Below are 22341 nucleotides of genomic sequence, written 5' to 3'. Positions count from 1 at the left end.
CAACATATTTTGTTTCCTGGATTTTTGCATCCTACTTAACCTGGTGCTGCAAGCTGAATCATTGTTGAATGTAGTCTGGGGCTAGAGTAAGGCGAGCTGAAACTAGTCACTGATTCAAATTGCCATTTGCAGACAAATGCCTAGTTGGTGCTTGATTGCTAGAATTTTTTTTTTAAGTTTATTTTTTGGAGAAAGCACAAGTGGGGGAGGGGCAGAGAGAAGGAGACACCGCATCCAAAGCAGGCTCTTGTGTCATCAGCGCGGAACCCGAGAGCCATGAGATCACGACCTGAGCTGAGATCGAGGCAGATGCATAACTGACTGAGCCACGCAGGCACCCCCGTTTGCTAGACTTTGCACAAATCCACACTCTAAAGGTATCACAAAAATCCGTGCTATTAGAAAGATTGCAGGTCATTATGGGTTTGGGGATGCAGGGATAATCTCACTACATACCTTCCCAACCCTGAACTCATGTGGTTAATACTTTCTTTTTGCTTTGTTTCCTCTTCAAAATAAAGCATGGGAGTTCAATTCGGTCAATAAATACTTATTTGATGTTAATCTGAGCCAGATCCTGCTTGGCACTGGGAATAGCACAGTGAATCAGGAAGCTCCCTCAGTTGCCTGCGGTCTGCGCTGGAGGTAGGGATGGGGGCAGTTTGCACACGGGCCAGGCAGCGGCAGTGAAGGAAGTGGCTTTGGTGGTTCCACGTGACCGGAGCCAAGGGTGTGATGGGAAAAGTGCCGAGAGACGGCCCTGGGGTGTGAGGCGGGTGGGCTGTGCCAAGCCAGGAAGGTTGAACCTTATTCTGAAGGCAGTGGAGAGCCATTTAAGGATTTTAAGCGGGGGTGTGACATCTCATTTGCATTTTGGGGAGCTTTGGGTACATTGTTGAGAATAGACTGAAGTGCCGGCCAGAAGCAGGGATAACGGGGCCTGGCAGCAACCTGGGCTGGAAACAATGTCCCTAGAGTGATGGCAGTGGACCTGGCCAGAAGAACAGTAGATAGCACTTACTGAGCGTTTAGTGGGTGCTGACTGGGCATTTACTAGTCCCATCGGGTATTTAAGGCTTAGAGGAAGTAAGTAACCTGTCTGAGGGAATGAACCTAACTGACAGAATCGAGTCAGTGGTTAAAACTATCGTGTCTGAGACAAAAGCCCAAAAGAAGAAGTGTGGGGAGTTGACGGAAACCCAGGCGGAAGGGATGAAGGGACGCACTTCCTGAATGAATGCCTGGGGCTGTGAGGGGAAAAAGGGAGGAGTCAGGGATGGCTTGGGCAGTTGGTGGATGGCGGTGCCACCCACGGAGGTCAAGAATATGGTAAAAGGGGAGGTTTGTGGTGGTGGTGAGGTAGGAAAAAGTGATGAGTTTTGGACGTGTTGACTTTGTGCGTATGAGAGATCCAAAGGGAAATGGAGACACCTGGGCTGTAAATACTAAGCACCTGTCACTTATCTTGTACTTTGTAGGTCCCGGGGACGCTGTGCTGAAACTGAGGAACGTGGTCCTTGCTCTCGTGGCTTCGGGAAACGGGCTAGGCAACACGTAGGGTTAGTGTCGCGCGTGGTCTGTTGGGGGCACACGTGCTGCTGTGGGAAATACAGAAGAGGGGCCTGATCTAGTCAAGAGTTCAGGAACAGCCTCCTTGAAGAGAAGCCGAGAGCTCAGGGAAGGACGGGGGTTGGGAGATGGGGGAGCATCGAGGTAAGAGCAAACAGGCAAGGGCCTTGGAGCTCATGGTATCTGGCAGACTGGAAAGTTTAGTGTGGTTGAAAGCAGGGAAGGAGAGCGCAGTCCCGTGGGGGAGGCAGTTGGTGGAAGGGTTTGAAGAGAATGGAGGAAGTCCGAAGCAGGAAGTCCGGGGAAGAGGAGAGAACAGACTAGCGAAACTTGCTAGGTAATTGCCTGACGCTAGCGGGTCTCTGGACCAGGGCTCCTCAGCCTTAGCACGATGGACATTTGGAACTGGGAGATTTTCTGTTGTGGGGACCGGTGTCCTGGGCATTGTAGCATCCCTGGCCTCTATTCACTAGATGCCAGTAGTGCCCCTTCCCCAAGAAAAACTGTCCACAGGCACTGCCACATGTCGCTTGAGGAGAGAATTACCTCTGGCTGAGAGCCAGTAAGCCCAGCCGCTGAGCGCTTCAGGAGAAAAATCATACAACTTGCAGATTGCTGTTACGACGCATTCATGTCCCCAGCCTGGGCTCTTAGTTCTCCCTGGTTCTCCCGTTCCCCTAACAGTTGAAGTGATGTTTCTACCCTCGAAGATAGGAAGGAGAAAGTGAAGGCAAGTTATTATTTGACTTCTCTAAGTCTCAGCTTCGTCACGGGATAATAGATGTTAAGTTAGCACCTATGAAGTGTTCAATAAATGTTATCTATCATCATTATTTCTGGGAGGGGCTGATAGGAAATGGACAGGCTGAACGAAGTTGAAAGATGGTATGGTAGGAGTGGACTGAGAGCAGGAACGACAGGCCGCTGTGTTCCGAGATAGACTGATGTTCTTTTTTATTTTTTAAGGTTTATTTTTGAGAGAGAGAGCGTGAGCAGGGGAGAAGCAGAGAGAAAAGAAGGCATAGAATCGGAAGCAGGCTCCAGACTCCGAGCTGTCAGCACAGAGCCTAATGCAGGGCTCAAATTCACAAACCGTGAGATCATGACCTGAGCTGAAGTCGGACACTTAACCTACCGAGCCACCCAGGCACCCCTAGACCGATGTTCTAATCACGACTTCCAAGATTGTGATAGATGGTGTCATCAAATCATCTGCCGCTTCTCTCCACCACGCTCCAGAGAGGGTGGGTAGTGCTCTGTGCCCTGGTGGCACCAGGCCTGTCCATGAAATGTCAGCGGGAATGAAGTGTACTGCTTCTGAGCAGAGGTTCGGGGGACATTGCGAGGGTCAGTCAGGGCTTCTTCCCTCAGCATGAGGCTAGTGCACCCCAGAATGAAGGCTGCCCTGTAGTCTGGCTCCAAGATCGACGAGAACAGGGAGCAGAGCTGCGGCTGTCCTGCAGTGGGCAGAGAAACAAGACTTGGGGGGTGTGCTACTGACTTAGTCTGAGCGGACTGGCACAAAGGTGGACAATCCCAGGTGAGGGTAGGTCCCAGGTGTGGCATGGAGTGAGCAGTTCAAGCATCATGGAAGAGGAGTTTTTTGATGTTGGTCAATGAGGAAGGGTCCTGTGAGGCTGGGGGTGTTGGATGGGTCATTCCTGTGGCGTCGATATCACCCAGGATGTTGGCAGGATTGTGGGAACCCAAAATCGATAATGAGTGAGCAAAATATCTGGAAAGTAAGCAGATGGCACTATAAAGGAGGTCTAAGTCTCAAAAGAGCAGAGATTTCTGTGTGGAGGGATAGTAGTCTGGATGCGGTCAGGGAGGCCCGTCTCCTCTACTGAAGGTGCGTGAGGTTTGGAGAAATGACTGCCAAGGTTCCTTGGGGGAAAGCCAGGTATCTGTCAATCATCTATTTATTTTTGAGATAGTGTGAGCAGGGGAGGGGCAGAGAGAGAGGGAGACACAGAATCTGAAGCAGGCTCCAGGCTCTGAGCTGTCAGCATAGAGCCTGATGAGGGGCTCGAACTCACGAACCATGAGATCATGAGCCGAAGTCAGACACTTAACCGACTGAGCCACCCAGGTATCCTTTAAGCCTTAAAGAAACAGATGAAAGCAAAAGAGTATATGGATGCAGGCAGGGGGATGTTTACCATGAAACAGTTCATAGAGTCGTAGTTCGTAACTTGCTTGGGGTCAAGGGGTGGGTGCTCTGGATCGCCTCTTGAGAGAAAGGATATACACGCGTGTAAAATCTTACGTGCAAACCCAGGAGGATTTGACTACAGTTTAAACTATAACTAACGAATGCATTTGGTCTGGGTAACCCCATCTTGCCTCCTCGCACTCTGGGACTCTTCCCTTCATCGTTAACCTTTAAAAGAGTCACTGGTGGGAAATAAACCATGCATTCGAATCAAGTTAAAGAAATGTGAGACTTCCTGGGCCCTAAATTGGGAAATTTTAACTCAAAAACTCCAGCTTTATACTGCTCAAAAGTGGGTAAAGCTGTTACCTAAATATGGGATGCATTTTGGCAAAAATTACATCCACTTTCTTCTCTCTCTCTCTCTCTCTGTGTGTGTGTGTGTGTGTGTGTGTGTGTGTGTGTGTGTGTGTGTGTGTTTGAAACACTTGTAACCATCGGGATTTCTGGAATCCTTGGCACTGAATCAGAATTGCCAGTTAGCTACTTGCTGGGTGACCTTCGGCAGTTCACTTAATGTCTCTAAGCCTCAGCTCACTGATCTGGAAAACAGAGCTGATGGACAAATGAGCTAATGCACGTGAGGTGCTTAGCACCTGAGACTTCCTTCCACTTGCTTGCATCAGAGCTGGGGAGGCGGCTTCCTCAAATAGGAGCCTCAAATCTCCGGCTTCTAACCAACAGACATAACCTGTACTGTCCACCAGAGGGCACCAGTAACTTGTAAATCTAAGAGGAATGTTCCTTTGCCCTTAATTGAATCTGCCTGAGGATAACCCCTTAGGTTCAAGTCTTTATTTAAATATTCTTGCTCTTGGTGCCTGAAGGAATCATTTGCAAGATTCCTCAAAATGCAGAAGGGAAATCTGAAGTAAGAAGTTTAGGGTAATTGGTGCTCTCACTCTACATCAGCCATCAAGAGAGTTCTATTAACGTTGTTTTATTTTGTCCATTTCTACCATCCATTGTCTGTCTCTTCAGACTATCTGTAACCTAGTTACAAATTATTCTCTCAGTAATAAGTTGTTGCTGGTCCTTTCTTCCTGGTTTGTTCCAATGAACTGAACTGCTGTTTTTCCCTTTGATGTGCAGCCTCCCTCCTGTTTCCCCTAGTCATGGCCAGCCTTCCTTCCAGCAGTGGGGGCTGGGATCCAGTTCTGATCCCTTTGCCTTACTGTTGAGCCTCAGAAGCCATTTCCCTAAATCCCTTTGAGCTGAGAGTCTAGTGATGGATGGGTACTCATCACAAGAGGCTGTGTTCTGGGGGGAGGGGGGGAAGCCCTTTCTCCATCTGAGGAGGGGAACAGCTAGGAAAAGTTGAGGCTACCAGCCACCAGAGCCTTCCTCAAAATGTCATGGATTTCAGGGGAGCAGTGATATCCAGGGTACCCACTGCTTACTCTTTTTTTTTTTTTCTTTCTCTAATTTGAGAGAGAGGGAGAGAGAGCAGGGGAGAAGGGCAGAGGGAGAGAGAATCTTAAGCAGGCTCCACACTGTGTGGAGCCCCGACACGGGGCTCGGTCCCGTGACCCAGGGATCATGACTTGAGCTGAAATCAAGTCGGACGCTTTCTCGACTGAGCCACCCAGGCGCCCCTGACCATCCCCTTGTCTAGATGGGTTGTCATGGCTGACGTTTGCCGTGTGCTTCGTATTGTGTCATCTATCCGTTTGGTTTTATGTCATGTGACCTCCACAACAACCCTGTGAGAGAAGTGTGGTGTTGGGCGAGTGGAGTGGACTACCCCCGCACAGAAGCACAGAGAAGCTAAATGAAGAACAGGGAAGACTTCACCAGGGTTCCATTTCAGTCAGCATTGGAAGCATTCCACAAGGCCAAGTTTTGTTCTGTTCTGTTTTGTTTTGTTTTATGGATTGTCCCTTGCATAGCAGGATATTTAACATCTCTGGCCCCCAAGCCCTGTCGTTAAGGTACTAATTATACCTTCCAGAAACCCCAGAAGGTACAGTACAGGTAGGTGGTCCTGCCACCTGTTAGAACCACTGACTTATATGCATGGTCACAGGAAAAAGGAGGGTTACACAAATTGCTTTGCTCCTCTGGTTATTTTTATGTTAATGAAGGTCACTAGATGAAGATAACAGAACAAAAGGAAGGAGATCCCTGGGGGTGAGCAGAACTCTGTAAGGGAAGAGGCTATATATAAAGGAAGGGAATGAGCGCTAGACCAAGGCGATCTTCCTTTCTAATCGCTGCTAAAACCCGGAGCGTGGACAGAGTCTGGCCTCTCAAACTCATACCTTTAGAGACCAATCGGTTGTCGCAGACCAGGATGGCAGCCGGGTCAGGGGACAGAAGGGAGTGTTGGGGCTGGAGCCGTCTGGACAGCCGGGCCTACACAAAGGGTGTTTTCATGTGGTAGCGTGGGCTCATTGTTGCCAGCCTTTCTAATATTTCCAGAGAATCCACCAGGCCAGATTTTTAAAGGAAATCTCTCTATTGTAGATATGGGATGTAAAAGCAGTTCTAACATTCGTTTGGCCGATGGATGGCTGAGTCGGTTGAGCATCTGACTCTTGATTTCAGCTCAGGTCATGATCTCAGGTGAGACTGAGCCCTGCGTCCTGCTCTGTGCTGCTGTGGAGCCTTCTTGGGAATCTCTCGCTCTCAATAAATAAATAAATACATACACATTAAAAAAAGAAAAAAAACATTAGGTAGGCCAAGAAAAAAAAAATGCCTGCAAGTGAATTTGGATCGTCTTGACTTGTGAGTCAGGTCGTCTTTGAGAGGCCATTCCCATCAAAGGTGCCACAGTGTATGTCCACCGTGCTGGTGACAGAAGAGATACAGGTTTCAGCATACACAAAAAAGAATTTCCTCCCCATCCCAGCTGCAGACAGCCGCAGGGCAGGCTGGGCAGAGGACGAGCGGGCATTCCTAGGGGCAGTGGGACCCCCAGAAGCTGAAGCAAGGATTCCTGTGCCATCTTTGGTCCTTTCTGGATCTGAGATTCTGGGATCCTGGGGTTGTGATTCCTCGAAGGCAGAGCTGGGAACATGGAAACTCTAGAGCTTGGCCAGTGCCTGGAGTGCGACCAGCTCAGGCCCTGTCCTTCCCCCTGATGTATAGGAATGGGGAAGAGCTGTCCCTGGAGTCCCTGCTCCCTAGAGGCCCTTTGTCTCGGTTCTCAGTACCTGAAGTTTACACATGCAAGCTGCTCTTACTGTCTCGCAGCCAGTGGGTCCCTGACACCAACTGCAGAGCTAAACAGCCAATTTTCCAGCCCAGCTGTTCTGCTACACTGACTTTAAGCTTAAATGCACTTTTCTTTAAAACCCATCAGGAGCTGTCTCCTTCCCTCTGCTCATTTTCTTGGCGTTAATCCAGCAGAAAGCAGGTACTCAGGATAGCAGTACTTAACGCTTAGAATGCTGGGGCCCGTAGGTCCTCCATCGGACTCCACCCACCTTCCCCTTTAGGGCCACGATAGGACGTCCATCTGGTTTGTAATGGAGCTCCCAGTTGCCGGTGCCTGTGCCCTCCATGCTCTCTGGGAAGGGGTCTTGCTCTCTGGTTGGGCAGCCTGTGCCTTTAAAAGCAGTGCCTTTGCTGGTTTCTGACTTGCAGCAGTGGGATAGTCAAATGTGGGGGAGGAAGCAGGGTTCTGGCAACCAAACTCCTGATGTGGAGGAGTTGAAAAGCCAGGCTGCAAATGTTACTATCTAACATGCTGGGAAGTCTCTGTTCCCATTCTTCAGATCTAATCCGTCTTTGGCTTCTCAAGTCCGTAACCCTTCTGCTTCTGGGCTTTGCTTACATCCCTACATCCGGCATTGGGGCAGGCTCTCGGGAAGGGAGGTGGTCCCCAGCCCTGTTCCTTGCCCTTCTGGTCCATGTGCCAGTATAGACCAGGTTTTAATGAACCTCAGAATCTTCTGTGCCACAGACGGGGAGGACTGTGTAGGTGAAGGCTTTCCACAAGCCATGGAGCACAATACATGGAATAATCTGGAGACTCGCCCCAGAGAAGGTCCTGGCTCTCCTGTCTCAGCCTCCCTCTGGCATCCCCAGGACTCAGTCCGTAAGTCTCATTTTCTTCTCCCGTCTCTCTTCAGCCTCACATCTGGAGGCCTCGTCCAGGTTAGGTGCTCATCCTCCACTAGGACCAGGGGAACTCTGATCGGCTGGGGGACTTGGGAGGCGGTGCTCAGCACGGCCCTCAGCCACTTTACCTGTTACGCAAAATTTCAGAATTGTGAATGGGACCGGGGCTTCTAGATTTTAGGCTATCACAGATGAATAAGGTAAACAATAACAAAACCCAAGAACAGCAATAGCCGAATCTGTATTTATGAGATGGAGACTCAACCTAGGGTTTCCGGCCTTTATTTCATCAAACGAGTACATTTAAAAAGCAACAACTAGTAACTACTGTCTATGACCACCATGTTTTCAGAAAGGAGAGGACATATGAATGCCATAAATGTATGAAGGATGTGCTCTGCAATGAAGGACTGCCCTTTGAAGGGCATCCTAGAACTTTGTGGGGAAAATGACCTCATTCTTGTTTTTCGAAAGTCATCCCAGATGTGACATCGTTGTCACGGACTTCCTCCGCCCTCAGATGCGACTGGCCCTGGACAGGGTCCCCCTTCCCACTCTCTATGCCCATCTCTGTCTTTTCTGCTCCGTCATGAAAGGAAGGTGATTGTCATGTTAGGAAAATTGTGAGAGCCTTTGAAATGGGCAGAAAAGATTGTTGTTGGCTGTCCTGTCTGGTTCCCTCTGGATTATCTTTGTCTTCCTTTGTCTTTGAGCAAAACTGTAGAAAACCGATAAGAATGCAAATGATTTTGCCCAAAGAAATACAAATTGTGTCCAGAGGAAATGCAACCGATTATTGCCCTGCAGATATCGATAAGTTTGCGTCTTTGGTGCCTTAGGTGCAGTTTCCTGATGGCTTATGTATGTATCTGCTCTGGATTCCCCGAGCACCTGTGACCTCTTACTAGTTCCCTCATTAATTGTTGAGTGAAATGAAATCATTGACACGTGTTACTTTTATATTTGCACAAGGGTCTTGATTTGACCTTTAGCGCAATTGTCCGTCCTCAGCAACTACCGCTGAGAGATGTTGTAGGAGTGGAATGAGGTCATGGGTAAGCATACACCTTGCCTTCCGCCACTGGGACAATCCGTGCTTCCTCCTGCTTTTGGAGCCCCAGGGTTGCCCTGTGTTTTCACAAACAAATCAACAAACAAAATCTTCTCATTAAACTTTTCACATTGCAGTATTAGGGACCTTGATGTCCCCGGGACTTGCACATGTCATGAGAGGATCTGGGGAGGAGGGAAACAATGCTTACCCAGAGGTCTGGCTGTAACGGAGGAACTCCAGGGGAGCACAGTGCCTGGTGCTGTGGGTATTTGGAGCCAGGTGCCTTTAAAATCACCTGTCCTACTGGGGTTCAGCTGCTGAGGACAGTTTGGTATCCTTCCCCTCACCCTCTTTCCAGTGTCAGAGGCACCAGCCTTACCACGCTAAGGAGTGTCGTTTCAACCTTGTAACCAGGATCTTAAAATATATATGTTTTAAATCTTCTGACATCTGTAAGGTGGGTGTGTTTATTCTTGTTCTTGATGATGAGCTAAGACAGGTTAAATGTGTTGCCCAAGGTTGTACAGCCAGGAAGTTGTGCCAGGATTTAAATCTAGGGTCTGGATTCGGAGCTGTGGATTTGAGCCATGGAACGGTCCTTCTGGTGAAAACTCTTTTGAAAACTCTTTTCCCTCCCGGTGCGCCTTGGTGGCTCAGCCGGTTAAGCGTCTGACTTCGACTCAGGTCATGATCTCACGGTTCATGGGTTCAGGCCCTGCATCAGGCTCTGTGCTGACAGTGAGGGGCCTGGAGCCTGCTTCGGATTCTGTGTCTCCCTCTCTCTCTGCCCCTCCCCCACTCATGCTCTGTCTTTCTGTCAAAAATAAATAAATGTTAAAAAAAAAAGAAAAGACCCTTTTCCCTCCCCCAATCCCATCACCACTGCTAAAATCCTGTGTTACACGTGGGCCAAGGCATTGCTCCCGTTAAAATGGAAATGACCTGGAAGGCATAGCACACTTGTAATGAAAATAATGTCAGAGACAAATCGATCCAAGGGTTAGGGCGCAGCCAAAGAGGAGCAGGGGCAGGTGAGCCGGGGGCTCCCTCGGGCAGGGGCCTCTCTGTTCAGTGGGGATTGAGGCAGGGGGGGTGGGGGGAGATTTGACCACAGAAGGAAGAAGCCAGGGAGGGTCAGACAAGTAGGTTGGTGGGAGAGCAGTGAGCACTTACTCCCTCTCTCCTCAGACCCTGATAACTGGGAGAAGTACGCAGGCCTCAGGAGCTGAGGAAGGTCAAACCTGATCCCTGGCTTCCTGAAGGTTAACCAGTCGGAGCTCCTCCTGTGAGTTGGCCTGGAAGATTCCATGGCCTGGGCCAGGTGTGGCAGGGCTTGTGGACGCTGGGATGGCCCTTGATGCTATGGGTCAAGGACGATGAGTCAGGCCAGTGCAGCATCTCTGCCAAGCTGGAATATAGGAGGCCTGGGCACATGAAGTCAGGTAAGTGGGTGTCTTGGTGATGGATGGGAGTTTCCCGGCAAGTGTGACCTTTCCCTCCGCTGAGTCCAGCTGGACCAACCCTGTGGCTCCAGGGCCCCTTGTCATCCACTGATTGCTTTGTGATTAATGCACAAGTCCCTTATTCCCACCTCGTGTCCCTGCTCTATGCTCCCCCAGCTCCCGTGGCGGACCCTGCTGCACTTAGGCAATTTACTCAGAAATGATCGTCCCAAGAATCTCTCCGCATGCTTGGTGGGCAGGTAGTGACCAACGTCTGTGTGTGACTCCCCTGCAGAATTCAAAACCAAGGACAGACATGCCAATCACAGCATTAGGGGAGAGACTTAAAATACCTGCAGTGAGTCGAGCAGGGCCCAGAAGAGGCCAGGATCTGTCCTGCAGGCATCGCCCCTTCTTCTCTGCACATTTTTGGGCTCAGCAAGAAAGCCATGAGTTTCCACCTGGCAGTCATTCACTGGGGCTGCCTGTGGGTCCCAGTGCCGTTTCACAAAGGACAGGCAGCCTAAGCCCGGTTTGTCTGGGAACCAGAGAACTGCAGAGGGAGGAGAGGGGCCCAACCCTCCGGTCCTAGCACCAAACCAAGTGGACCCCCCACCAAATATACAGAGGGCGAATGGTCCCGAATGGACAATCCGCTTCTCAAACAGTGTTTTCACCTTGGCCTGGGGGCCCAAGCATGTAAAGTGGGTTTCATGCTGATTTGGCTGCATGGACTTTCTAACTTAACCAGAGTAGGAGAGACCGAATCACGTGCTGTTAACAGTCATTCATTCAGCAAATATTTAGTGACTCCCAGACAGGAGAGAGGGCTGGTTTGTGTCAGTTCGCTGTGAAGAGCAGCATGTTCCTCATGCCTTAAGTGCTACTCCTTCGTGCTGTAGCAGAACGTTTGTCCCTGTCCCCCATCCCCCGGAGGGCCTCCCTACCTTCCTCAACAGGGCAGATGAAAATGTTTTTGTTCAGGTCAAGAAAGCTTTCTAAGGTAAAGGATGGGGGATAAAGGCTCTATTTGCACAATAAGGCCAGGAAAATTTGTGAATTCCTTCCAGGGGCCAAATGGGAGCTTTGGAAAGAGATCAGTCTTGGCGGGTAAGGTGTATTTGACCTAAGGCTTTTTAGGAGGAAGCGGGTGCTGTGAGGATGGGAAGCCTGCAGTCAGAGCGGGGAGGCCTCCTGCCAGCAGCCCTGGCCTCTGCAGAGCTGGCGGGCACCCCTTTCCTGGTACTGCACCGAGGACGAGGACGAGGGCATCCAAGGAGTGCCATGTGCTTACCCCCTCATTCCCTGACTCTCTCCACTTGCTGCCTCCACACCCCTCTCCCACCGAACTCCCCCCTCCCCATCGAGGCTCCATGCCCCCACTCTCATATGTGGCCTGGAGAACCGTGCACAAGGGAATGCTACCGGGTTGTGGAACCAGGCGTGGCCAGTGGGCTGAATGAGTGTGCCTACCACCCTTTGGAAAGGAGCCCTGGCCAGCTGGTCCAGCGGGGAAGTGGTCATGGCAGTGATAATGGCCTGTGCTTGCATAGTGTGCTCTTCTAATCAGATATTTGCTCATATTAGTTCATCAACAACAACCCTGTAAAATAGGCCCGGTCATGACCCGATCTGACAAATGAATAAGCTGGGGCAGAGAGAAATGACTTGCCGGGTGTCACGCAGCTAGCAAATGGGGACAGAGATTCAAATCTGGGCAGTTTGCCTCCAGAGTCCACCTACTTAACGACTATCTATTCTGCCCTCCTAGATGAGCATTCTCTTCTGTTAGGCTGTTTTGGATGTGAGTGACAGAAATGTAACCCAAGGACAGTCCAGACAGAGCAGCAATGGCAAAGTCTCAGGGCCCAAGAAAGAAGGTGGGTGGTCAGCGAGGGCTGTAAGTTACTGGGAGCGGAGATGGAGAGAAGTCACAGCAAGGGTCTTCGGTTGAGTCAGGTGCACAGAGGCAGGGGCCTTGCAGCAGTGACCCAGAGCTGAGGACACTGGTCAACTTGTCCCTGAGGCTAGTGGGGAGGAAAGACACCAGGGAACCAAGTGTGGCCTGGAACCGGGGCTCTCCTTGGCCCGCGTTCCTCGTCCACTCTTCTACTTCTGACTCTCCTCTTTACTCATCTACTTTTTATAGTTTTCTGAGTCTTTTTCTGCTTCCAGCTCCCCTGGAGAGCCAGAGCTCCAGGGAAGGAGATCTGATCGGTCTCAGCTCTTTGCGGAGGGCGGTCTCTGGTACAGATGAAGCATGTAGCTGGACACCCATCCCTATCTATGTCCTGTTCTTTTAACGAAAGATTCAGCGGTTCCTGGCTGGTTCAGTCGGTAGAGCTTGCTACTCTTTTTTTTTTTTATAAAATGTTTTGAGAGACAGAGACAGAGACAGACAGACAGACTGCAAGACAGGGAGGTTGCAGAGAGAGAGGGAGACACAGAATTCGAAGCAGGCTCCAGGCTCTGAGCTGTCAGCACAGAGCCCGATGTGGGGCTCGAACTCACGAACCGCGAGACCATGACCTAAGCCAAAGTCGGATGCTTAACTGGCTGAGCCACCAGGGGCCCCAGAGCTTGCTACTCTTAATCGTGGGGTTGTGAGTTCGAGCCCCACGTTGGGCATAGAGATTACTTAAAAACAAAACAACAAAAAAAGATTCAGTAGGTGGGGTGCTGTGCCCGGGGCTGAGGGAGTGGATCCATGGATCAAAGCCTCCTTTCTTGAGGGAGTCTGTTTTTTGATTTATTTTTTCCTCCTTTGCTACTCCCACCCCTCCGAGTTTTACAGTTTGAGTTTTCCCTGACCCTCCACAGTGAACTGACTTAGAAGACAGAGCTCCTCTCCTGCACATCTAGCCACCCACCGTACTGAATGTGGCTTTGGGGGTTGGAATGACAGGATGGCCCGGGGGCCTGGACAAGCCTCTATCACACGCTGGGTGGCTTCCTCTCCCTGCTTCTGCATGTGAACTTGAGCAAGCCATTGAAACTTCCCAGGCTTCTGCAGCCTTAATGTGTCAGGCAAGGTTATCTGTGACCGCCCTTCCCAACCTCACACATAGGGATTGACAGGGCAGATGGGACCGGTAGGAGACCCAGTGACTGGAAGCCCAAGTTGTCTCCCCCTGAGATGCCCAGGTCAGAGGGCTCGCCCCCCCCCCAGCAGAAGGTCCAGCTGTAAGTAGCTTCTGGCCGTTTACCTTGGCATCTGTTAGGCTCCTGCGGTTGGGGCATGGGGGAGACACCGGAGAGGGGACACTGGAGAGGATACAGTGGCAGAGTGGGGAGGGGAGGGGTAGAGGCTCTGGGTCAACACACTTGGTGGATATGGGGCAAAGCTGCCACGAACACAGCCTCTTCCTCCTCTCCAGCCAGCTGCTGTGCTGACAACCAGGGGCAGATGGATGAGGGGCAGATCTGTTTGGGAAGCAGGAGGCAGAGGGGAGAGGGCAGGGCAGAGAGCAGTGCTACCAGCCAGATATCGTGGGGCCTGTGTCCTAGGAAAGGCAGGGAGGTCCTGGCTTGAGATTTGGCCTTAACTCCCTCTGCTAAATGCCTGGGAGCTCCTGAGAATCGGGGAGAAGGGGTCCTGGAGACCTCAAGGACAACTTCTTTATTCCACAGTGAGGGAGAGCAGACCGGGAGAGGGAGGAGGTCATGCTCAAGGTCTCAGAGCTTGTGGATTGCAGAGCTGAGAGCTGATCTATTCACTGAGGGTTTTAGGCATTTCTGATCATCTCCCAGAAGGGTCGCCCCCAGTCCTAACCAATACATGAATAAGATAGGGTGGCTCTGGCTGTGACTTCTGATGGCAGGGGCCTTCAGCCCTTGACATCCAGCCTATTAGGCGGTAACTCTGTGCAGCAGGGGCAAAAGTAGAGTAGGTCTGGGCTCCGCCACTGGCTCCCTATGTGACCTTGGCCAAATCTTCTCCCTCCTCTGGGCCTGGTTTCTTCATCAGGGGTAATTATTCCTGCCGTTTTGTGTTGACAGATTCAGAGTCTAAAGTGGGACATTCTCTTATCTCAGATATCTGCAACTTGATTACAGACTGATTCTTAACCCAGCCTGATGAGAGAGATTCTTAACCGTACCTGTAAAATTTAGGAGGTCTGGGGTTCACTAACCCGCATCATTTTTCTGGGAACCCAGGCCGGCCCTGGAGACCACAGGGGCAGGCTGTCTGAGTGATGCGAGGCTGAGAGTGCCCACCCCTGTCCCAGAAGCATGCAGGTCGGTGGATCCCAGAGGTGAAAGGAGTTTACATTTACTGAGAGATTTTTTTTTTTAATGTTCCTTGTTCTCTGTATGTGTTATTTCATTGAAATGTCACCACCGCGTCAATCACTACCACTGAGCTCATTTTATACATGAGGAAACTGAGGCGTGGATAAAGTAAGTACATCCAGTGACACAGCAAGCCAAGTGGTTCACGGGGCTCCAAAGCCTTGCACCACGCGGCTTCTCTACCCTCTGCCTCTGCTGGCCAGAGGGGGCGCTGCAGAGGCCTCGGGGCAAGGGCGCCCCCTGGCAGCAAAGGGGGCTGCCGTGTCCTGCCAGGGGCTCTGCCAAGGCCTTTGCCAAGGCAGCTCTCAAGCCGCCCCCTCCTTTCGGAAGCCTCCTCGAAGCCCCCAGGGCGAGGGGTTCCTGACTGTACTTCCACAGCGCCTTGCCTGGGCCTCTCTTATAGCCTCTCCTTGTGTTAGTATGTTTATGTTCTTGCAGTTTGTAGGAAACGAAGTCATACTAGGGCTTCTCCCTCATTACCCCGCAAAGCGCTCTGGGACAGGGACTGTGGCACGCATCGCCCATGGCACCTAGTAGAGGCCCTGCAAAGAGTGGTAGGTGATCAGTGAATATCTGCGGCATGAACACTTGATAGTGACCCTTCTGAAGATGGTCAAAAGTGATTTCATACACATTATCTTATGGACCCATCCATTCGCACCGTGTGGGCTTCCCGGTAGCCTGCCTAGACTTCACTAGAGGTCGGGGTCAAAGACAAAGTAGATGCCTGTCTGCACAGGGAGCTCCAAGTTGTGGGGAGGAGGTAGGGTGGCAAAGCCAAGAGCCTAAGAAAGGGACAAAACAGAATAAGAACTGGAAACACAGACCACGGCAGGAGGCGCAGCTCAGCACGCGTTTGGGTGAAGCCCAGAGGGGGCCCCCCAGCCCGGTGTGGGGGGGTTGTCAGGGAAGGCAGCAAGGGCCGGGGACACAGGGTGGGGCTTCGCGGCCAGGCAGGAGTGCGGCAGCCAGGGGAAGGGGGTGGGAGAGGCTGGGGGAGGCTCAGGGGAGCCCCTGGTGGGGGACTGGGCACATTTAGTAGCTGAGTACGGCAGCTGCCTGGCGTGGAAAGGGAGTTTTGAGGACATAGCGGGAAGAAAGAACGGGAACGACACCTTTGACCTGAACCTGAAGTGCTTTGTGTTCCTCAAATCCCTTCCGCATCTATGATCTCAAATTAGCTGACAAACAGCAGCGGCTGCACCCTGAGCGCTTCCCTGCACAGGGCTGCTCCTCGGGCGCCTGTGTGTGCCATCTGCCTGAGCTCCGGCCACAACCCTGAACGTAGGCGCTGTCACCACCTCCTCTGTGCAGAAGGGGACGCTGAGGCCCTGAGAGGGTGGGCTTCTCCAGGAGGGGAGGAGTAGGCCCTGTCATTCTCATGCCGCAGTGGAGGACAGGACAGGTGTCTGGTCCTGGAACTGGAGCTCAGGCCTCTACGTTCCCAGCCCAGTGCTCTCCCCCAGAAGTTTCTCTGCCCCCTCAGATCACGATGTCTGGACTAAAGCCAACAGCCAGATTGTGAGTGGACATCAGCTCAGGCCGCCCTGGTGTTTCTCCACCGATGAGCTCCCGCCTCTGCCACTGAGGGGCCAGGACGTCACTGCCGACCGCAGCGACCTGGGCTTTGAGTCAGCCAGTGGTTCAAGGGCAGAAACCATTCCCTCCCTCCTGGGCACACGCTGCCCAGGAGGTTCCACCGCAGGCACCCGGGCTTGCCGCTCATTTCAGTTGGCAAAGTTAATCCAGCGAACCCGAGTTCGTAACAGTCTCCAGTATCCCTTCTGGTGCTCCCTGTCCCCTCCACACCCACCTGTCCTGGGGCTCTTGGTCACCAGGGAAGCAGGGGCCTGTCTGTTGGTCTCCTCCAGCAGGACGCAAACTCAGTAGTCCTGCCCTACCCATGAGGTCCCCGCTTTCCTTCCGTCCTCAAAGTTCCCCGGGCTGTGGTCTGCAGCATGAACGGTCTCCTCTGTCCTGCTTCTCCCTTTTTTGAACCTTCTCTAGTGACTTACTTCTGGGGAAGGAATGTTCTTTGCAGCGGCAGCTGCAGTTGTTCCAGACCGCAGCAACGTCCTCTTTCGAATCCTGGTTCCTGAAATGTTTTTTGCTTTTCCTTCTCTTCCTTCCTTAATTGCCTCTCTTGTTCTCCCTTCCTGGAAGGAGCTCAGAGCACAATGGTGACAATGCCCTTGGCCCCTGAGCCCACCACCTTCCCTGAAGCTACAACTAGCCATTGGCCCTCTAGTCGGTTGCCCAGTCTGTGACCTACTTTGCCCCCTGCGTGCTCCTTTCTACCATCTGGCTCTGTGAACCCTAAAGTCTTCCCTGGTGACCCCCATTTGTCACCTCACATGGTTCTGGAATGAACCTATGCTATCTATTCCTCATGCTCACAGATCCTCAGCCACTGAGGCAGGGACCAGAGTAGATAGGTAATTGGTTCTCAGAGTAGTCTGGTTTGGATCCTGGCCACTGCCCACAGCCATACGACCTTGACCGAGACTTCACCATATTTCTTTGAGGTGTTGTGCAGAGATCATGTGATCCAAATTTTAAATTACATTAGTACTTAAACAATAAGCTTCAACAAATGGTAGCTATTTATTCACAGTAACAGCTTTTCAAACGATTTCTGGGATTGTAAATTTGAAAGTGGTTGGAAATTCCAAAGTGGAATTTCTTCTCAACTGGAAGGAAATTCCTTCTCAACTGGAAACCCTATGAGGGCAGGGGCCTTGTCTTTTGTCCATGATGTCTGGTACTTGGTAGACCCTTAATGTCCACACAGCAGTACCCCCCTTACCCGTGGTCTCACTTTCTGTGGTTACTTGTGGTCAACTGCAGTCGAAGTAGATGATCCTCCTTCTGACCTGTCATCAGAAGGTCAGTAGCAGCCTAACGCTATGTCACAGTACCTACGTCATTCACCTCACTTCATCTCATCACATAGACCATGTCAAATCATCACAAGAAAGATGAGTACAGTTTAGTAAGAGATTTTGAGAGAGAGAAACCACATTTACCAAACTTATTACAGTATATTATTATCATTGCTCGATTTTGCTCAGTTATTATTAATCTCTCACTGTGCCTAACTTATAAATTACTTTATCAAGGCATGTATCTATAGGAAAAAACAGGATGGATAAGGCTCGGTACTCTCTGAAGTTTCAGGCATCGCCTGGGGGTCCTGGAACATACTTCCCGTGGATGAGGGGCAGGGGACTACTGTATTTATTTTTGGATGAATGAATAAATCTATACTGTCTTCAATTCTGCTTCTACGATTCCTTTTGAGTGTTCATTTTTTCCCTGATTATAAAAGTAATACATGTTCATTATAGAAGAGTTAGAGAATAGTTTCAAAAACTGGGTAACAGAAACTAGCTGTGAGCCTACTCCCTCGAGATGGCCACGGTCAACGTTTTGATAAATTTCCCTGCTGCCTTTTTTCTGGGCTTATATATATTTCAAAATTTCTGTATCCTGTTTTTTTCAGCTGACCAAATGAGCATTTCTCTGTGTTATTAAATAACTTCCACAAACATAATTTTAAGTGCTGTATATATTATTCCGTGATATGAATGTATCATAATTTATGTAACCAACATGCAGTGGTCGGATATTCAAGTTGTTTCAGCTCCTCACCATTACAAATGAAGCTGCAATGAGCATCCTTCTGCATAAATCTTTGTATATATCTCGGAATGAAAATTTTTCTACCAAGGATACATTCGAAAAGCCAATGATTGGACCTAAGAGTGGACGTTTTAAGGCCCCTTCTAGTGTTAAATGATTCTTCAGAGAGGTGGTACTAATAGGCTTTCCTCCCACTATTAAAGTAAAAGAATTCTCACCACTGAAAATTATCATTTAACATAAAATAAAATTTGCTAACTGGAGAAGTGACACATAGACTCTACTTTTATATGAGGATGTTCCCGCCTTAGACACACATAGTAGCTTCAGTTATACCAGGGTGTCTTCACTGCGGCCCTACTGACATGTGGACTGGATAATTCTTTGTTGTCGGGGGCTGTCCTGAGCATTGCAGGATGTGTAACAGCACCCACAAGCTCTACCCACTGCATGCCAGTAGCACTCCTGGACCCCTAATTATGATAACCAAAAATGTTTCCAGATATTGCCAAATGTCCCCTGGGGAACAAAGCCACCCCAGGCTGAGAACAACTGAATTACACCCCAGTAACTATTTGTTGGTTGCAAGTAACAGAAATCACTTCTAAGCAAAAATCGGGACTTGGGTAGAAGAATCTGAGGGTATCATGAAACCCAAGGGCATAGATGCACTGGGCCTTCTCTTTTCAGATCTGACTCCTCCTCCTCCTCCTCCTCCTCCTCCTCCTCCTCCTCCTCCTCCTCCTCCTTCTTTTATTTATTTATTTATTTATTTATTTATTTATTTATTTATTTATTTTGAGAGAGAGTGTGTGAGCACATGCAAGCAGGGGAGGGGCAGAGAGAGAGGGAGAGAGAGAATCCCAAGCAGGTCCCGTGCTGTCAGCACAGAGCATGATGTGGGCCTCGATCTCATGAACCTCGAGATCAAGAGTCGGATCCTTAACTGACTGAGCCACCCAGATGCCCCCAGACCTGACTTATTCTTTTCTTTTGCTCTAGACTAGCTTCCTCTGTATTTTTGCCTATATGGAAGAAAATGGCCACCACTAAGTTCTGATGTGTACGTCCCTCTTATTTATGAGAAAGCCAGACCTCACTGGGATCTCTTGGTTCCTAATTTTCAAGGAAGAACTCTGACTGGCTCAGCTCAGGCAGTCTTCTGGTCCATTTCCCTGGCTGGAGGGGCAGGAATCCCTGGGACTCTTGCTGTGACCACATGGGTGTGTAGTTTCTAGAAAAGGGGCCACTGGGCAGGTGATCCCTTAGGAGTCTCCTGCGTGCTCACATATCTGGTGGCAGCTTATCAAGTGTGCACCTGCATAACTGTACAGACATCCAAAGTGCACACGTCTCCTGAGAGGGCAGGGACTATCTGTCTTGCTTGGTGTCCCCTCCCAGCTCAGCCTAGACTTCCAGGCTTTGGTTTAGGGCCCTTTCCGGATGGAGGGGCCCATTTCTCTGTGGCTGGCGGACATCGCTTACTCAAACAGGTCCAGCTGAGCGAGCGAACTTGGGAGCCTGGCGCTTCCAAGTCCATAAAGGTGTTTTATGTGGAAAAGAACGGCTGGTCCTCCATCATAAAGCTGGCTTTGGAGCGTGCAGCTACCGAGGTCGAGGAGCCCTGTGCCATCCCTGCACCGTGCAAAGTGCTACAAAGCCGGCTTTTGCCTCCAAGACGAGAGCAGATTGGTGCACGGGCAGCCCCTGAGCAGAGACCTCTCCAGCCACAGATGCCTGGGACCACTGGGAAGTGGCAGAAGGGAAGGTTGTTCTCCAAACACATAGTAAAGATAAGCTCGTTTCCTGTTGTCCTGAAAGCCTTTCGTCTCACAGATGCCATTCCTGGCTTCACCGTGCTGTGACCTTGGATGAGTCACTTCTCTCAAGGTCTCAGTTTCTTTCTCAGAAATGGGAAGATGCCTGCCCCGCCTTCTTCACGCCCCCAAGAGGATGTTTGGTAATAAAGTAGTTTCAGAAGTATATGCAGGCATACGTGAGTCTTACTGTAATAACGGGTATTTATGGTCATTATTTTACCTTCTTTGAGGCCTCCTGTGGCTCAGCAGAGGCAGAGGAGGAAAAAGCGTTTCCCCCAAGTCGGGCCTCCCAGACCTGGAGCTGAATCCAGAGGTCTGCTGCAATATGAATATGTCAGAAGTCCGTGAGCCTGAAGGTGAGTTGGGTCTCTCTTACCTGCATGACCGTGGACATGTTGATTAACCTCCTGGGCATCTGTAATGTCTCAGCATCTGTAAATGGGCACACTAGAGGCTTTCACCTCTTAGGTTATTAATACGTGTAAAGTCCACATGCAAGGGCTCACTCAGTGTTTGCTCTGTGTATTCCTACTGTAATGTGCCAGGCGCCGAGCCAAGCGCTGAGCATGGAAAAGTGAAGAGAACACAACCCAGCCCTTCCTTAGGGTACTCGCTGGGTACCAGAGACGGGGGGCAGCCAAGGTGTGCTGCAAAGCAAGGTGGCAAATCCGGTGATAGTGACCCGTGCGCCCCTCGGATTGGGCCCCTCCCCATTGCTTCTCCTGGGACTCTGGGGAGATGGGTCAGGAAGGCAGGACACAGGGAAACACTGTTTTCCCAGGCTCTCTGCAGAGCAGACAGTTCTAAGACTCAACTGCTCCAAGATTCGGGAGGAATGTACTCCAAGGGAACACTTGGAGGGGGGAAAACCCTCCCTTAAAAAAAGAAAAAGAGCACCTTTAAAAAAAAAAAAAGGGAAATTGCCCAACATTTTCAACCGTAGGCATTGGTTAGTAGAGGAGATCTTGGAGGTGGGATATAATGCTTGCATGAAACTGATACCACCCAGATCGTACATGGCGTGGAAAAGCACCTATGTCGTACATTGTAGAGTGGCTGGTCCCTGGTGTCCCAGCCCCTCAGGTCAGAAGGGAATAGCAGGGATTGCACAAGAACTGTTAGCTGTGTGAGAACCTGCCAGCCACCGCGGACCAGGGAAACGTGGGAGAGGGGCCTCTACTGAGAGAAGGTGGAGGCATCTCAGTGCTGGGGCAGGAGCAGCCGCGCAGAGCCAAGGAGTCAGTGACTAGAGCCAGAGAGGGGCAGCGGGGCCCTCAGAGGAAGGATCTGGACACTCGCAGCAGGTGTAAGAACAATGCCAAGGGCGGGGCCCAGGTTGGGGTGGGAGGAGGGCTGGGGGGAGGGGATGGCCAAGAGGAGACTAGTAAGGAGTCTGCTGTCTGCGGTCTAGGACTTTACCGGATGGGGCGCGGCTTTGCTTTGCTTTCCTCAGCTGGTCATCAACTCTAATGAGCGAGAGCCTAAATCAGTGGCCTCCCTCATCTTCCAAGGCAGGCGTGACAGAGGGCCTTGCCTCTCAAGTGCGCGTGTCTGTGTTGGGAGGCAGAATGTAGAATTCCAGCTTCATTAAGATTACAGTGAGATGAAATCACATGGCCACGCATGGCACAAGGAAATACAAACAAATTCCTTAGGGCGGTAGAGGGGCGGTTTGCCTATTTATAACCCTTTGTCCCATTTCTCTTTTCCATGTAGAGATATGTACTGCATCCACACGTCTCCACCTGCACCTGCACCCATGTCCACACCCATGTCTGCCCCATCGCTGTCCGTGTTTGTACCTACACTTACACTCACACCTGTGTTCATCTGTCTGTTAAGATTTGGCAGCGGGGAGGCTGGGCCTGGGTGGCTCAGTCGGGTGAGTGTCCGACGTCAGCTCAGATCATGATCTCACATTTCGTGAGTTCAAGCCCTGCGCTGGGCTCTGTGCTGACAGCTCAGACAGAGCCTGGAGCCTGCTCTGGAGTCTGTGTCTCCCCCTGTCTCCTTGAGCTCTGTCTTTCTCTCAAAAATAAATACACATTAAGGGCGCCTGGGTGGCACAGTCGGTTAAGCGTCCGACTTCAGCCAGGTCACGATCTCGCGGTCCGTGAGTTCGAGCCCCGCGTCAGGCTCTGGGCTGATGGCTCGGAGCCTGGAGCCTGTTTCCGATTCTGTGTCTCCCTCTCTCTCTGCCCCTCCCCCGTTCGTGCTCTGTCTCTCTCTGTCCCAAAA

The 22341-nt window shown here is 50.8% G+C and overlaps 1 long non-coding RNA gene across 6 annotated transcripts in view; it reads left to right on the top strand.

The window, feature by feature from the left end:
- LOC106972886 (uncharacterized) overlaps nucleotides 1-22341 on the top strand; it is a 66441-nt gene that overhangs the window by 4681 nt on the left and 39419 nt on the right. For 3 of the 6 annotated variants that reach the window (XR_008293251.1, XR_008293250.1, XR_008293252.1), the window contains exons 1-2: nucleotides 298-7829; nucleotides 10095-10348. This is a non-coding gene — a long non-coding RNA (uncharacterized LOC106972886). Of the gene's footprint in view, nucleotides 1-297; nucleotides 7830-10094; nucleotides 11553-19776; nucleotides 22144-22341 lie in introns of those variants that run through there. The other 3 variants (XR_008293253.1, XR_008293254.1, XR_008293249.1) reach the window with 3 other exon arrangements.

The sequence above is a fragment of the Acinonyx jubatus genome, chromosome E4 (genome assembly GCF_027475565.1).
Source record: "Acinonyx jubatus isolate Ajub_Pintada_27869175 chromosome E4, VMU_Ajub_asm_v1.0, whole genome shotgun sequence".
NCBI lineage: Eukaryota > Metazoa > Chordata > Mammalia > Carnivora > Felidae > Acinonyx > Acinonyx jubatus.
Note: the sequence above shows the minus strand (reverse complement) of the source record. Positions and strands in the feature narration are given on the sequence as shown.